The sequence below is a fragment of the Notolepis coatsorum genome (assembly GCF_963971535.1).
Source record: "Notolepis coatsorum genome assembly, chromosome: 1".
Classification (NCBI taxonomy): Eukaryota; Metazoa; Chordata; class Actinopteri; order Aulopiformes; family Paralepididae; genus Notolepis; species Notolepis coatsorum.
Window position 1 is genome coordinate 186,142,173 of NC_140165.1, and position 17,867 is coordinate 186,160,039.

At 40.5% G+C, this 17,867-nt stretch overlaps 1 protein-coding gene across 1 annotated transcript in view; it reads left to right on the forward strand.

Moving 5' to 3' along the window:
* LOC311234876 (NLR family CARD domain-containing protein 3-like) overlaps positions 1–17,867 on the forward strand; it is a 98,714-nt gene that overhangs the window by 67,840 nt on the left and 13,007 nt on the right. The window lies entirely within an intron of this gene.

Consider the following 17,867-nt stretch of genomic DNA (forward strand, 5'->3'; position numbering starts at 1 on the left):
ATTCTACAACCTTCTAGACTATAATGCACCATGACAACGAAGGCCTACAACTCTAACATTAAACATCCGGTGTGTATATACATAGCAGATAATCAATTGACTGAAGTTCAATCAGTCCTTAATAATACTTTAAAAATCAACCACACCTAAACGTATGAACACAACAAGGTTATTCTAACAATTTAAGTAATCACTCCACTGATGAAGTGACTGGCACATTGAAGCTCTAAAAGGCTCTGCTTTTCTAGTGTATCTAATCACTTAATTCGGTTCTAGTGGCTTCTCCACGTTGAATATTATTCTATCTCTCATTCCTTATCTATATATTTTTTTTTTATTATTCTATTTTTTATCTCTATCTTTTAACTTACATTGTTCTTTTCCATTGTTCTTCACATTAAGGTGTTAATATTTCTCTACAATCTTTTCCTGACTTTCCTACATGTTAGTAGAGGGTTCAAATGAATATGTCGATGAAAGTTTATTCTCTTTTTTTTTTTTTCATTTTACACAATATTTCATTACAGTAAGGGAAGGTGCAAGACCAAAAGCGACATTCTATTGCATTAGAATGAAAATGTTAGATCCTATGGCAATTAGCATAGGAAGATTAGGATTACAATGCTCAGTTTGGGCAATCCGGTGGACTAAGGGAGAGAGTCATTCGCGGAGGATGTGTTTTTGGAACACAGGCCTGTACGACTCTCTGGGCGAGGGGAAAATAGGGGATTTTTATTTGTATATATATATGTTTTTAAGCTCGGCTCTCAACGGGACCTCATTAATTGGATGTACATCTATTGTAGCTTCGCACTCCAGAAGCATTACCAAAAACTACACAAGAACATGCATAGATTATGGCTAGTTTGAATATAATGATATGGAACACTGGTGGGATAAACAAACAACACAAACGCAAAAGCGTGCTCACACTGATGAAAAAAGAACATGTGGACGTGGCTCTATTAAGCGAAACGCACATTTTAGAGGAAGACATAGATACGTTAGCGGATAACATATACCATAATATTAGTCACTCTTCTTTTGGTACGAGAACTCGAGGTGTAGCCATAGTCGTCAGACGTTAATAAAATATCGAATTAAAAGGGGTATGGTCGGATGCTGTGGGGCGTATAACTATAGCTAGGATTGTACATAATAACAGGAAAATAGCGTTGGCAGCGGTATATGCCCCAAATTTGTACGAAGTGGGTTTCTTCACTTCACTAACCGGGGAAATGTTAAACCATCCCGAGTACTCATATATAATAGGGGCGGATTTTAATGCCATTTGGAATCCAAGGATGGACAAATCTTACCTTGCCTTTTCCAGCGAACAAAAAAATTCATCTAAAGCATTAAAAGATTGGTCAAAGACTACAGGGGTAATTGATTTATGGCGTTCACTTAATCCCATGACCCGAAAGTACTCCTGTCGTTCGGCGAGACACAACACATTATCCAGAATTGATTACGTCTTTGCACCCCCGAGAATATTTGATAAATATGAAGTGGAAATGATACCCAATGCGCTTTCAGATCACTGTTATTTAATCCCGAAAGCAACATTTGGTACACTATCTTCCCGGGCCCCAAGATGGCGTTTTAATACTATGCTGCTTAACAACAAGGAATTCATTACACAACTCAAAGAAGCTCTCACAGTATTCTTACGGGATAATGCAAACATGGTGCAAGACCCCAGAATATTATGGATGTCGGTAAAGGGGACGATCAAGGATTTCACGGATAGATTTTCCTCCATATTGCGCAAAAATCAATGCACAAAACTGTCTGAAATGGAAACGCTTTACTCAACGTTATTTAATTCTTTAAAATACAACAACTCTACTGGACTAGAAAATCAAGTTAACATTCTAAAGACAGAGATCAATGCAATATACAGACAAAAATCGGAAATGCAAATACGCAGCACAAGACAACAGCAGTATTTCCAAGGTTCTAAACCTAGTCACCTATTAGCCATGCGATTAAGAATTAATGCAAAATTTGCAGATATAACTGCCATTAGAAAACAACAAGTACTTGTAACAGACCCCAAAATAATAAACGATACATTCAAAGAATTCTACTCCGACTTGTATAATTCAGAAACGACCTTTGATCAAAACAAATTAGACACATATCTTAATCAAATTATTCTCCCTAAACTTTCGGAGGACGACGCTAAACAGTTAGAAGCACCGATCACATTAGAAGAACTCAAGAAGGCCATATCCGGAATGAAAAACGGTAAAGCTCCGGGAAAAGACGGTATCCCATCAGAAATGTACCTTTCTTGTTGGGACATATTGGGACCCTTATTACTAAATATGATCTTATACTCAGTCAAGGAGGGGAGCTTCCATAAACACCACAATATCGCACTCATTTCAGTCCTTCTCAAAAAAGACAAGGACCCCACTGAGTGCGGTAGTTACAGACCTTTAAGCCTCCTCGGAACCGATGTCAAACTGTACTCTAAGATATTAGCCATCAGATTGCAAAAGCATATGACGTCTTTAGTTCATCCGGACCAAACTGGCTTCATAAGAGGTCGCCTGATCAATGATAACATAAGGCGAATACTGCACGTACTAGATGCAGACAAAGAGGACACCACACCTAAGGCGATGCTATCCCTGGATGCTATGAAAGCATTTGACAGGCTGGAATGGTCGTTTCTATGGGCAGTATTAGAAAGGATGGGGTTAGAAAAAGGATTCATTGATATGATTAAAGTACTATACAAGGACCCATCGGCCATGATTACAACAGGCACATTCATCTCCGAAATCTTTCCGGTATCACGCTCAGCCAGACAGGGTTGCCCTCTTAGTCCCGGACTATTCGATCTATCATTAGAGCCTTTAGCACAATATATAAGACAATCCCAATACATAGAACCAATCGTAATCAAGGGCACACAACATAAAATTAGTTTATATGCGGACGACGTAATATTGTTCATGCAAAACCCCAACACCACATTGCCGCATCTACTCAAGTTGATAGAGAACTTTGGTGATTTATCGGGATTTAAAATAAATTGGCCGAAGTCGGCTTTCCTTCCTCTTAACATCCGAGCAAAAAAAGACACAACCCTCCCAGGTGCGATACCCATGGTTAAACATTTTAGATGCTTGGGTGTGGAAATATTTCCCACCATAAGGCAAACGGTGAAGCACAATTACACAAAAATACAGAACAAAATCAAAGACGACCTGGACAGATGGGCAAAACTTAAAAACTCAGTACAGGCAATGGTATCAATAGTTAAGATGGATGTATTACCAAGAATCAACTTCATCAGCTCAATGCTACCGTTACCTCCTCCAGAGGGCTACTGGAAAAGATTACAATCCTCCACATACAAATTTATTTGGAATAACAAACCACCTCGCATAAAAAGATCCACCGCACAGAGAAATAAAGCAGACGGTGGCATGGCAGTTCCAGATTTTTTACAATATTTTAAGGCTTTCACATTAAGACCATTGACAATATGGTTTGATCCCAAGGCTTTGGTATCTTGGAGAGAATTGGAAGAAAACATAGTAGCCCCACAGAGACTGAAGGACATAGCACACACTAAACTTTCAATCAAGCACTGTGAGCGGGAATTTGGCCCCATAATTACCCATGCAATCAGAACATGGCGAGAAACACAAAAAAAATATCCTAACCCTCAAAAATGGCATCACACTCCCATATTCAATAACAATGCACTCTTAATGGGAAAACGTCCTATAATATTCCCTATATGGGAAAAGCAAGGCATACACTCATTAGGGGATATTTTTAATAACCAGGGCTTCTGTAGTTATGGAGAAATATGCACAAAGTTTAACCTCACCGAGTCCACATGGCTTTTTTACATACAGTTACGCCTATGTTTGAGGTCTCACGGTGTTCCATTACACATACCAGTTGAACACCACAGATACCACACATTTTTCTATGAAAGAGAAACATTGGGAGGTTTTGTATCAGGTTTTTATTATCAATTACTAACGTCCTCGTATGAAACCCTTCAACTAGACACTGTCTGGAGGAGGGATATTCCAGACCTGGAAAGTGACTTTGATTGGCAAGAAGCATGGGCAAATGTCCGTCTTACATCAAGGAACCCGGACCATCAACAAATCAATCTTAACTATATTCACAGGACATACTTGACTCCTATAAGACTGAACAGAATGGGCCTGAAACAAGACTCAAAATGCACCCAATGTACAAATGGAGACGAAGGGACATTTATGCACATGTATTGGGACTGCCCACCAGTTAAGGCATTCTGGAAAGATGTGACCCATCAATTATCAAAACTCGTATCTTGGAATATACCAGTACACCCCTCTGTATTGCTTTTAAATGATGTTTTTGAGTTTGCAGTAAATCCACAGCTAAAGAGATTGGTCTTATCGGGTATCACAGTAGCTAAAAAAACTGATCGCATCACGCTGGTTTCAACCGGAAAAAATTTGCCGGAAAGTTTGGTCTCTTACATATCTCGATGTGATATATCAAGAAATATCTACAGCAAGAATTATGGGTCTCAACGAATCCAAAATGTCAATGTGGGTAGAAGTGGTGGAGAGAATAAAAGCTAGCTTATAATGGTAGTGTCTGTTAGGAGTGAGGGATAATGGAGGTACTATCCAAGGAGGGGTCCGGGAGGGGGGGGTTCGAGCTGGAGCATATGTGTGTAGGGTTTTAGAAAATAGGTATTAGGGGTATGTTCTATATAAACGTTTATATAACTGTAATTTCGCTGGATATACACTGTATACGGTTAAAATGTTATTATAGACTTTTTTTTTTATCTTGTTTCTGTACTTGCATGTAATTTTAACCACCTTGACTGTTAGTTTCATTATGCATTATGTGTTGAGTACTGACTTTTAATAATTTTTGTTTTGCAATAATAAAAAAAATATAAAAAAAAAGAAAAAAAAATACTATAGTCAAACCGGCCGAGCATGTAACATCTGTTCACCGCTCCGCGGTAGTCGCCGACACTAGAGTTCAGAGCACTCAAGACTAGGGACAACTAACGTTCGGCAATGGCGATCGCCTAGACGAGCGAACTATTGGAGATTATTTATGAAGAGGACAAACGTGACGATCTATCCATAGCATAAGGTACGTTTTCACCAGACTATGTTCTAGTATTTTCAAACAGGCTGTTTGGATGTAACGATAACGTTATCTGTTGGGCGCTGCCAGGGCCAACTAACGTTATTTATTGTTCTGACCCAAGACACTTCGGAGCAAGAGTGGATGGGGTTTTGGTGGACCTGCTGACAAAGGTAACGTCTATTTTACCGAACCCCATCATAAAACATGCCTTTGTAATGATCCCAGCGTCAGAAAACGATTCCGCCCCCCCCCCATGGTTTGAGAATCATTCTACTATGGTCATATTACCTTTGACCTGGAAATAATATAGGTGGCAGGCGAGCAACCCGCATGAAATGCACATATGCGCACAAAACACGTCATATCTCGCATTCCAGGAAACGGAACTGGATTATTTTGAAACGGGCCGATTTTTTGCATGGGATAGCGCAGGAGCGAAGGTATGTAGAACTAAACGTTTTTTTCCTGTTGGAGTATACATATTTTCAAATTAGCCATACTATTGTCTCCATAGCTATAATATAGAATATACGATGGGTCTGCAAACATCGTAAAAATAGTCAAAAAACTCTGGCGCCAGGGAGTACAGATGGAAAAACAGCGTGGCAGTCAAAGGGTTAATGGTCTCCAACTGAGTAAACAGTTCACTTTTATTTATAATCAAATCTTTTCCCAAATAGTGTTTTATAGTCTACAACAGCGGTTCTCAAACTACAGGTCACGACCCAAAGTGGGGTTGTGGGTAGGTGACAGTGGGGTTGCGCATTGGCAAGTACATTTAAAAGAAAATGTAAATCTATATATTTTTTTCTTTATGTTCTGGCAACATATTTTGGCTAAATATGCGTTGTCATTTTATAAATGTGTCTTCATGTGTACTTTAACACATTGACGGCCACTGGGATTAGACGGGCCCCATTCTATAAGGCCAGCTTCTCATAACAAGGTTTAACTGTGCATCACGTTGTTTGTAGAGCTAAATCTATATTTAAAATTATTGCTATGTGTCCATTCTCATTGTCAATTGACACTATAAAACCTTCCCTTCAATATGCCATAAAGAAATATTTTTTTCATCAATACGTTCCCGTTTTATAGCGTTGTGAATATGAACGTTATCTCGGAATGGTCTGGTATAATTCGTGCAACGCTAGTTATAGGGCGCTAAGCTAATAACGTTAAATCGATTGCCGTTTCGGCCATACACAAGCTAGAGATAAAAATCTAAATGCATATGATCGATATCATGTTCCACCATGAATGCATGAAGGGGGGGGGGGGGTCGTTTCTGATTATTGATTACCAATAACGGCATTCGTTATTGTAGCATCATACGCTGATAAGAGGGTTGGATATGAGAACGAGGCCCGATCGGGCTGTAATTTACGTCAAATAGCTCTTACCTGTGGCCGGTTGGATCCCAAAAAGGATTTCCCAGTTATTGATCGCCATCTGGTATATCGATATGTCCATTGGCTGATGCTATATTCCTTTACTGCATACTGAATTCGGTGTCGCAAAAACTATTCCAGGCGATCGGCTGAAGCCCTCGCTTCAGGCTAACAGAAAAACTAGGTCTGAATGAAAAAAAAAAAATACATCCGGTCTGAAAACGAGGAGTACTCCATTCTCGAGACAGCGCCACTACCAGGATCTGACCGGTAATGCACTTTTCCGAATCCCAAGAGTAGGGTATATCTGCGGTGCTGCTCCCTGACATTGAGTAGGTTATTAAAATGCAATAAAAGCTAAAACAAGCTTATCACGTATATATACGTGATTGGCCCTCAAGCGCTGGCGCGAATCACGTATATATACGTGGTTGGCTGAGAATGTGTTAACATAGTGCTGTAATAAAGTTTTCTAATAAATATGCATGATCAAGTTCAACGTGTGCTTTTATTTTGATATTCCTTAATTCCATGTTGAAATTACGCGATACATTAACCATTTGGTTGCCGAAAACGTAGTTCTGTCGCCCGATCGTTGAGTGCCGGAAACGTAGATCTACGTTTTTCTCACAGTATTTCTTTTATTCGCTCTTGCCATTCATAATTCAGCGGGACACCTTGTGCACACTGTTCTGAGTGTGTCTGAGCTGGCAGACGGTCTTATACCGCCCTCTAACGCCTTCGGCCATTATTTGGACTGTTTTGGACTACTGACCCCGCCTGCCCGTTGAAGTGCAATGCCCAACAACGTCGGAGACAGGATCGCTGTGGATAACTGGAATGGCGATGAGATTACCGTTGGGTAGCAGGAGGGGAGGGGGGGAGCGCCGCGCTCCAGGGCACATTTCATGTATTCACGAGGAAGGATAATAATGATAATCTAGCGTTGATTTCAGGAAGATCCGATAATCAGGCGAAAAATAACAACGTGTTTATTGAATTACACAAAAACGCTGTTTTCGTGTCTTTTCCCTGGAATTACTCAGAAGCAACCGAACTATATTCATATTCAAAACGGTATAAAACGGAAATGTACGGATGAAAAAAAATAATCCGTTTTTTGCACGTTGACCAGAAGCAACTCACTGAGACTCGACGGCGTTATTAGACCCATAGCTATACTATAAAATATTGGTTTAGCTCTACAAACTACAACTACGTTTACATGGGGTTAATGGACGGCAAGGAAGGGGTCACTCCCCGGAAGGGGCGTGGCACTCAATGTGTTAAGTGTGGGGTCGCCAAAAATAATCCTAAATAAAATGGGGTCGTGGTATAAAAACCCCTGTTTGAGAACCCCTGGTCTACAAGCTGAATACATGTCCTACAGGGGAGGAAATTAGGCCACTTTACTCGCCAAATGCGAGTATTGTTTAGGTTTGGCGAGTGATTCATGAAGACCACTCGCCAGTCTGGCGACTAGTAAACAAAAAAAAACATTCTGCAATCACAGTCACTGGCAAACGGTGCGCGTCTTCTGAGTGCTCGCTTTGTTGACAGTGCCACGAGAGCACTGCACAAGACCCACGGACATATGTTTAATAAAAGTTCCCGCAGTACTGGCCAACCCGCAGACATATATAATGTTTAATAAAAGTTCCCGCAGTACTGGCCAACCCACGGACATATATAATGTTTAATAAAAGTTCCCGCAGTACTGGCCATCAGTCAAGGGAGCACTCACAAACAGATAACGTTAAACACAGCAGAAGATGGAAAACAGACAGACTGACCAACGGGGAACTGCATCCAACCCTATTACAACCCCTCGAGTATAAGGCAAGGACACATTTAAATCACAGAGGTGTATGTTAGTCTATTGGAACTGTATACAGTAGTTAGCTTCTAGTTAGCATTTTAGCTATATGGCTGCTTGCTAGCTAACGTTAGTCCTGTGTGTGTGTGTGTGCTCAAAGCAGCCCGCCCCAATGGCGCCCCATGTTAGCTAGGTGTATCTGTTATGACTATAATGTTTCCAAAAACGCACCGGACTACGACGTAAGGTTATATGTTTTATTGCATGCTCAACCAGTGCACAACAGCACACCAACCCAACTGATGTTACCACAACACTGACGGTATTTCACAGCCCTGTCGTCCAGACCACCGTGTCGTCTTAAAGGCACAGTGAACACCGTTGTGATGCCTACCCAGATGCATACACAACATTGATGCAGCTTGACAACCGAGGTTCAAAGTTAACTTGATTGATTGAAAACTTTATTAACGGATTGCTGAATGGGTACAATACAGTACGGCTCAATACACACAATTGTTAAGGGGATGCAGACCAGAGAAAGACTTTCGTCTTGTTTACATCAGCGTCCCCCATTTTCAATTCATCATAACATATGACATACACGCAGGGCCGGATTAACGACCGGGCCGTCCGGGCCGCGGCCCGTGGGCCTCTAGTGACGAGGGGCCTAAAAAAAAAAATTGTTTTAAATTTTTTTTTTTTTTTTTTTTTTGGAGGACCCTCGTCACTAGAGGCCTCAAATTGTTTTTTATTTTTGTTTAACTTTAAATTTAAATTTTTTGGAGGCCCCTCGTCACTAGAGGCCTTTTGGAGGCCCCTCGTCACAAGAGGCCCCAAATTATTATTATTATTTTTTTAACTTTTATTTAAAAAAAATGTTGAGGCCCCTCGTCACTTGAGGCCTTTTGGAGGCCCCTCGTCACTAGAGGCCTTTTGGAGGCCCCTCGTCACTAGAGGCCCCAAATTATTATTATTATTCTTTTTACTTTTATTTTTATTTTTTTTGGAGGCCCCTCGTCACTAGAGGCCACACATTTTATTTTTTATTTTTTTCTTATTTTGGAGATCGATGTCATACTGTGACACTGAAATGAAAACATATTTCATCAACTAAAATATTTAGTCAACAAAAATATTTCATCAACTAAAATATACAGTACGTCACACCCTGCCGTCTGCAAGTGGCTAATCTTGAGTATTTTTTCTCCTCTTCATAAGAGTTTGAGGTTTTCCATTTGAGGTAAAAACGGCAATAAAAAGTCAAAACTTGCATCTCCACATCCCAGCCCCGACGCCTGAATACTTTTACCAACGGATTTCTAGTTCCGCGTTCGCGTTCTGCGCTCTGATTGGCCACTGACGTTTCTGGTAGCGCCAATCGTGTGACGCCTCTTTCTTTCACCGGTTAAGCTTAGGCACTCTTTCGAAGTTGGTTAAGGTTAGAGTTTGTCTTAGAGCAGGGCAATACAACACCAGCCCTGATTCCATACTCTAACCTTAACCAACTTCGAAAGAGTCTCCTAAGAAACGTCAGTGGCCAATCAGATCGCAGAACGCGAACGCGGAACTGGAAATCCGTTGGTAAAATAATAGACACAGCCCGACACGAATAAGGCAGATTGGGATCATTATTCATGACAGACAGCAGAGACCCGCCGGTGCTGATAGCGGATATCATCGAGCTCCCCCTAGTGACTAGGGGGGGGCGTTATTTCTAAACCTAGCCGCATTTCTGGCAGACGCTCTCTGATTGGCACTGACTGACACACTCTGATTGGCCACTGACATGTTTGCCCAATCGCGTGACGAGCTGTGTCTTTGCCCATTTCCGCGTCAAACAGCCTGCAAACTACCTGCCGTTCTATGAATGAGTGTAGAAACAGACGTCGGCCAATCAGAGAGCGTCTTGCCAGAAATGCTGCTAGGTTTAGAAATAACACTACTAGGGGCCTCCACTACACACTAGTAAAAAAAATAAAAGAGATACGAAAAAAAATATATATAATCAGATCCTCATCCAGCATTTACTTTCACAGCATCTATAGTGACTACTAGTATCATCTCATCTCTTCTCTATCTATTTTTATTACATTTTTTGTATTGCAAATAAAAATATGATTGATTGTTTGATAATGAGGGGTGAGAGACGTTGAGTCCAGGGGCGTATCTAGACCCAGCACTCCACTAGGGCACAGAAGGGCACCAAAAATTCAGAAGCGGACGCGTGTAGCGCGGCCGCGAAAAAAATGTGGCCGGTTTTGGCCGGTTTGTGGGCGAAAATGGGTGGATTTTGTAACTATTTTTTTTTAACTTCTATATCTACTTTAATATCTACTCACCTCTCAGTGTCGCCTCTAGTCTGTCTCTCCTCTCTCTCCCCTGACTCAGCCAGCTCACCCTCCATCTCTCCTCCTCCTCCTCTTGCACTTTGCACTTTGTCTGGAGCAACATGAAAATAATGTTATATATATATATAGGAATATTGATTGATTCAGTTTTAAATAGACAATAATAAAAGGAGCAAGATAAAATAGAGTAAAATAGTGCAATAGTGCAGTGCAATAAAATTGTAGAATAGAATAGATTTAAAAAGATATATAGATAGGAATGACATGCTTAGACATGCATCATACAGACATGACATCACATCACAACACATCATACCATTTACTATTTTACATAACAGACTCATAAACATGCAAGGGTGCCTTTTTGCTGAGTGTCTAGGTTAATTATAGTCCCTTTTGAGCCTTGCCCATCATATACTCTGTCAGGATCTATGGGTAACAGTACTGTATATTTGCATATCGTATATGTCACAAATGTAACTACTAAAATACCTATAATGTCATGTACAGTATATCCCTATGTCATAAATGTCACTATGAATTGAAAATGGGGGACCCAGATGTAAACAAGACAAACGTCTTTCTCTGGTCTGCATCCCCTTAACAATTGTGTGTATTGAGCCGTACTGTATTGTAACCATTCTGCAATCTGTTAAATACAGTTTTCATTCATCATTCATTCATTCATTCATTCATTCATTCAGTCTTCAGGCTGGACTTAGTTGAATCTAACAGCATTGACGATTTTCAAGTCACTGGGCAGACTGTTCCAAAAGACAGCAGATAGATAGGCTATTACTGTATAAAGGTCCTAGCTAGGCTAGCCTATATCTGGTAAGCACGCACGTTACGACCATACGACAACGTGCTGCTTACCAGATATAGTCGGTGCCTATTCTAGCAGCTAATTCCTCCGGTAACGTTGTGGTTAAACTTAAGGGATGGGAGATTCTTCAAATTCATGCGGGCTTTCTTGACAGCCTTATAACTAGTCTCTTACCTCTCTCATTTTTACTCTGCAACGCTTTGGCGAAGCACTTTCTGATGTCCATTTGAAACGTGGTGCCTCGTCGACGTCGAGCACTGTGTGTGTGTTTACTGTTTACCTGGCTCAACTGCGCTGCCAGCTGTCAGCTGGCGGGATGTACCATGTATGCTCAGCCTCTGTCATAGGGGTGTGCAAACAATTCAACCTACAAAAAAGAGCCTGTTGGAGGATTTCAACAAGATAAATCAAAAACAGTGCAAAATATTTCACTATAATATTTCAAAGCGAAGTAAAAAAAAATAAGAATGATTATGTAATCACTGGGGCACAAATTAGGATCACTAGGGCACGTGATAGTGGTCTAAATACGCCGATGGTTGAGTCTATGTGACACTGACATCCAGGTCAGGGGTCACTGTCAGGTCAGGTCAGGTGACCACTGATCGCGAGAATTGCACTTGCAAGTTGATCAAGTAGGCTAATACTCAAGTAGTACTGTATGATCATATGACACTCAAAAAACATGGATAAAAAAGTTAAACGGTGGGAAAGCGGAGCTGCTAAGTTAAAATCTAAACAGGAAAGGGACAGAAAGAGCGCGTTACTTCGGCAAAGCATACCAACTATCTCTACTTTTTTCACCCCGTCAAGTGTTGTTTGAGAGTGTTTTTGAAAGTGGGTAGTGATTCACATTCCTTTACAGCTTTGGGTAGGGCGTTCCACATTGATGTGGCATAATTGCGAAACGTGTTTAGTCGCTTGTTTGAGCCGAATCTGGGTTTAACATGATTTGTGGAGCTCCCTCTGGTGTTGTGATCGTGGTATTCACTAACCTTTGGGAAGTATTTTGACATGTACATGGGTACCTTGGTCGCATAGTGTATCTTGTAGACCAGGCTCATTGCAAGTTGCTGTACTCTGTCGTCTACTCCATCCTAGGTTGTCAAAGTGGGCAGGGGTGATCAAAGTCCTTTTAGCTTGGCCTTCAGAGCCCACCACTTCTAAATATTCTATATATTTTTTTAAGTGACATACAAAAATGCCACTGTGCGTGCGTGCACGTGTATGTGTGTGTGGGGGGGCCTATCTACCGCATTGTACGGTCCGGCCCGCGGGATGATTCTGACCGGCCCGCGAAAGATTACATGATAATAAAAAAGAAAATTCGCTTCGCATCTCCACCTCAGACATGCAACCTGACTTTGATGGACTTGTTAAAGCTCAACAGAGACTGGATTTCTCACACTGAATGAAAAAAAAAAGAACTGAAGAACACTAAAATGTGGAAATATAACAAGTGAAATAGGACACTTGATATTTTTTTTTCTTTTTTTTGCACAGTTCTGAAAACATTAAATGTTTAATATAGGCATGTAAAGTAAAAAAGGCTACAAAACTGGGACACTTTTCTTTACACAGTTCAGTGACATGTCTTGTTTATTTTTGCTATAAGATGATGTGATGTCTTTAGAAAGCTAAGAAAATCCTTGTTTCAATAGTATATGAAACTCAAAATGCCCTTTGTTATTAATGTTTCACATTTTGTTTATCATTTTGGAAATAAATTCTATTTGAATAAATGATATTTTTGAAGGCTAACCTCACCTTTTAATTGCCAAATAATAACATACACTCTTACCAGGGGTCAAAACGATGCCATTTACTGCTTTTTATATAGAAATAAAATGTATATTATGCATAATTGAGTTTGGAATTTTGGCCCGGCCCCCCAACATATTTTCAGTTGCTCATTCGGCCCCCTGGGAAAAATAATTGCCCACCCCTGATCTACCGTATACACTTCACAACATACTTCGGTTTTTTTCTTTCACTGCCCAACCCAGTCCAACCCAGCATCTTTCACTGCCCAGTTCAGCCCAACCCAGTCCAGAATAGATCCCTCTTTCATGTTAATATGTTTTATGCTAATATTGTGAAGAGTAGAGATACTGTTATTAATGTTTTATGCTAATAAACATTTTAAAGAGTAGAGACACGGTGTGATTATTACTATGATTGAAAATCAATTTAGACGAAGACATACAAAGAAGTAATTATCACAATTAGCGTTATTATCACAAGTTAGTTTCCTCCCCTGATGTCCTACCTCATATAACCTTTGCAATGTTCATTTTGTTGCAGTGTTTACATTCCATGTTTAGTTTCACTTTCTGTTTGGGCAAAGTTGTAATGAGTCGGACCTCCTTTGATTGACAGGCTTGTTAGATTTCTAGGAAGATCATGTAGACCAATCGATTTGAACAGACCCGGCGCCATGGGCGGGCATTAGGGGGCCTGGCCCGCCCACTGAGTCAGCTGTGCCCACCCTGGTAAATTTTTTTTTTTTTTTTGTCAATCAAAGTCGACTATCCAAATTCTTAGTTGGGGACAGCCCTAGTGGGCACTGATGTCAACAACAACACTACTGAAGCTAGCACGGCACTCTGAGAATTAGTTTTCTACCCTCAAGAACGTCTTTACAGAACATCGCCTTAGTATGCTTCATCGACGCAAGGCCAATTTAATTCAGTTGGCATTTGAGAAGGACTTAACAAAGAAGTTCAGGAATGAGTGGAGGGACAGTGTTTTAAGAAGATTTCACTCTGTCCCCAAACGCCGCTTGCCGCTCTACTAATGATGGTGAGTAGCCTGTGGAGGAATTTTGTTTGCTTTTTTATGCACTTATTTTTGTCAGTTCCGTTCAGTTTGTCAGTGAATTCAGAAGTGTTGAATAAATGGAGACGTTTCAAAGATATAGAATAGAATAGAATAGAATAGAAATGTATTATCGTGAGGGAAATTTGACACTGCAAATCACTCAACATTAAACATTTAGACAGAACAAGTCACGAATAAGAATAACAAAACAAATGGCCTAGAATAAAATGAAATAGAATAAAAATAGAATAAAAGATACAGTAAAAATATACTGAAGTCTACAGTAGGTGTAATATTGCACAGTGCTGTTTAAAAACTAAGAGTCCAGGAAGATGGTAACTGTCACTCTTTGCTCAGTGATGCAGTGAGGCACAGTGATGCATTATATAAAGTCTGATGGCTGTCGGAATGAAGGACTTCCTGTGCCGTTCAGTGCTGCTTTTAGGTAGTGTGAGCCTATAACATGCTCCTCCTGTCAGCCACCCTCGCTAGAGTCCAGCTCCACCCCAACCACGCTATCTTATCCAGCCTGTTTGTGTCCCCTGCTCTCAGTCCGCTGCCCCAGCAGGTCTGTTATATATATCCGTTCAATCTGTTTTTGTATAAGTGAATGTTCTTAAGATAGAGAGAAATTAGATTTTTCAATGGCCTCTCTGCTGTTTAGTTCAGCACCGTGGGCAGCGCCAAGCAAGCCACAGCGCCGTTGTCCCAGCTGAAACGTATAAAAGGGAACCTGTGTTGAAAAACCATTGTGCCCCCCCGAGAACATTAATTATGCCCCCCACTAATTTGTTTCTGCAGCCTGGTCTGGATTTGAAGCACAAGGGTATGTTTCCATGCTTGTGCGTCCTCACAATTTTTCTGGGACACTTTTCCTCCTACTGTGCTCTATAGCACCAATTTCATCAACTAGTGGTCAAAAACCCAATTGGAGACCTTTAATTTCTACTTGATTTGAGCTTGTTAATGCTGTTAATTTAATCTAACTTCATATAAACAGCACACAACACCACCCGCTAGTCCTTTCCTATCTGTGTGAAGTGCAAAGTCAAAATGAAAGGTGCTATAGTATAGATAACATTTGACCAGTAGATGTCACACTAGGCTAGAGCACCAGCATGTCATTTATCCAATTAGGTGCATTCCATGTGGGAAAATGGGAAGTAGGGAGGGGATACATGCATGCAACATGTAAACAACAACATTCATTTTGGACGTGCCAACATAATAATGATAATCTTTTGGGGGGAAAAGCAATACTTAAAAAAAGTATTAATAAAAATATATAAATATATATACTCTACGTAAAAAATCTATAGCACCTTTAACTTCCCATCTACATCTCTCCTTCATGACTGATGTGGACTAAAATCAATAAAGCTCTCTCCTAAGATCTCCAGAGCTGCTAGTCTATTCCTAATGTTCTGTACTCTGTGTGGGCTTCATTACATATACATTACATAACTGTATGATTATTGTGTCATGTACAATAATACTGTATATATCATATATATACCATATCTATATTTATCCACACCTGTCAACTCGTGCAAAATGCGGCTGCACGGATACTAACTAAAACTAGAAAATTTGATAACATCACACCAATTTTGTCCACCATACACTGGCTTCATATTCAAGCCCGATCTGACTTTAAAGTGCTACTCCTCACCTACAAAATTTTAAATGGCCTTGCACCGCTCTATCTATCCGATCTCATCTCTCGATACTCGCCCGCTCGTGCTCTGCGCTCACAAAATGCAGGGCTTCTATCGATTCATAGGGTTAAAAAGAAATCCGCCGGCCACAGAGCCTTTGTCTATACTGCGCTCCCTACCTGTGGAACAAATTACCTGCCGTCGTCAGGGGTGCCTGCTCTGTCGAAGCTTTTAAATCCCTGCTTTAAGACCCATCTTTTCTCTCTCTCCTTCAACCTACCCTGATCTCACCTGGTCGGGGCTTGACCCTTAGATTAATCTGTCTAGTTTAGTTAGGATGTCTATTTGCTCCCTTGTCTGCTTTTCTGCCGACATAGGAGAACCTTTTTTTTTTTTTTTTTGATCAAATTTTTTTTATTGACATTCTCACGAAACAAGACAACACATTAACCACAATCACAATACATAGAACTTCACAAGAAAATAACAAAAAATAACAAAACAATAATAATAATACAGACTAACAATTATACAGACAAGAGAAAAGAAACCAGAGTTCAACCTACTAAATTAATTCCACGGGGTACTATCTAATAAATGGTCTTTCCCAGTGTTCAGCCCCGATTCCCGGCCGTGTGACCCCATATTAATAAAACGTACATCTCCAACCCACCACAAGGACCATTTTTTGGGGGAACACGACCTGAAAACAGAGCAATGAACCTTCATGAAAAAACAAAAACCTGTAGAGGTGTTCCATAGACTCACAGAGACCGTGTAAAAGTGGCCAAACAGTGAAGAAATAGTTAAATAGCTGCCCCCCCATAATATCCCCAGCTAAACTCAAGATGACAAGACAAGGGACAAGACAGACAAAAACATTTCCTCCTCCCCCTCCCAAGAGACCGCCGGACTCACCCGAACACGCACCCCAACCCCGCTCAGCCGCACACTGCGGTCTTTACCTTCTCAGCTGCTGCGAACCACAGGTCAATTCCAGCCTGCCCCACCCCAATCACCCGGGCTGTGGATATCTCAAGATAAATCACATCCAATAGAGTTAGGGACCAGTTAATCATTGTAAGCTTCTCAGGCTCCTTCCATCTCATTGCTATTAGCTTCTTCGCTGCTGTGACGCCCGCTAGGACAACCCTTTTCAGTTGTACGGACGCGGGTAGTGTCGTTATATCGTTCAGGAGTAGCGTAACAGCTGTGAATGGGATAGTTAAGCCACACAGATCTGAAAGTTTGACATAGGAGAACCTTTTAACCTCTCTGTCTTCACAATTTTCTTATATACTATGATTCTACTGTCACTATGTATGCATATGCTCACTACTTGTATTTATTGCTCCATCTCCGCCAACTACAAACATGGGAACTCTCTAACCCCCTCCTATCGCTAGGTATTAGTGAGTTTTTCCTTACCTTCGCATGGGGTATGTCTGGGAGTGTTGCATTTATTTTATTTTTTTGCATTTATTTAATATTTTTTGGACCTTATGGTCATGTACGGCCCATGGGGACATTAACGTGTGTTGTCGGGCCTTACAAATACATTTGATTTGATCTGTCTGAATATACCTGCATATATTCCTATTTACATACCTGTATATACTATATCTATATATAATAGATATTATATCCTTTACTCACTAGTTATACCACTGGCCAGTATGGTTTACTACCATAGTGTATTTATTTATACCTGTATCACTGCACATAATAATACTGTAACACTGTACATACATCAGATTAGCAGTATTACTCAGTAGTACTCATGTATATATATTCTAGTTTAATCACCTGTACATTGAATGAATGAAGTTTATTTTTCGGTCTTGTTTACAGACAAATAAAACA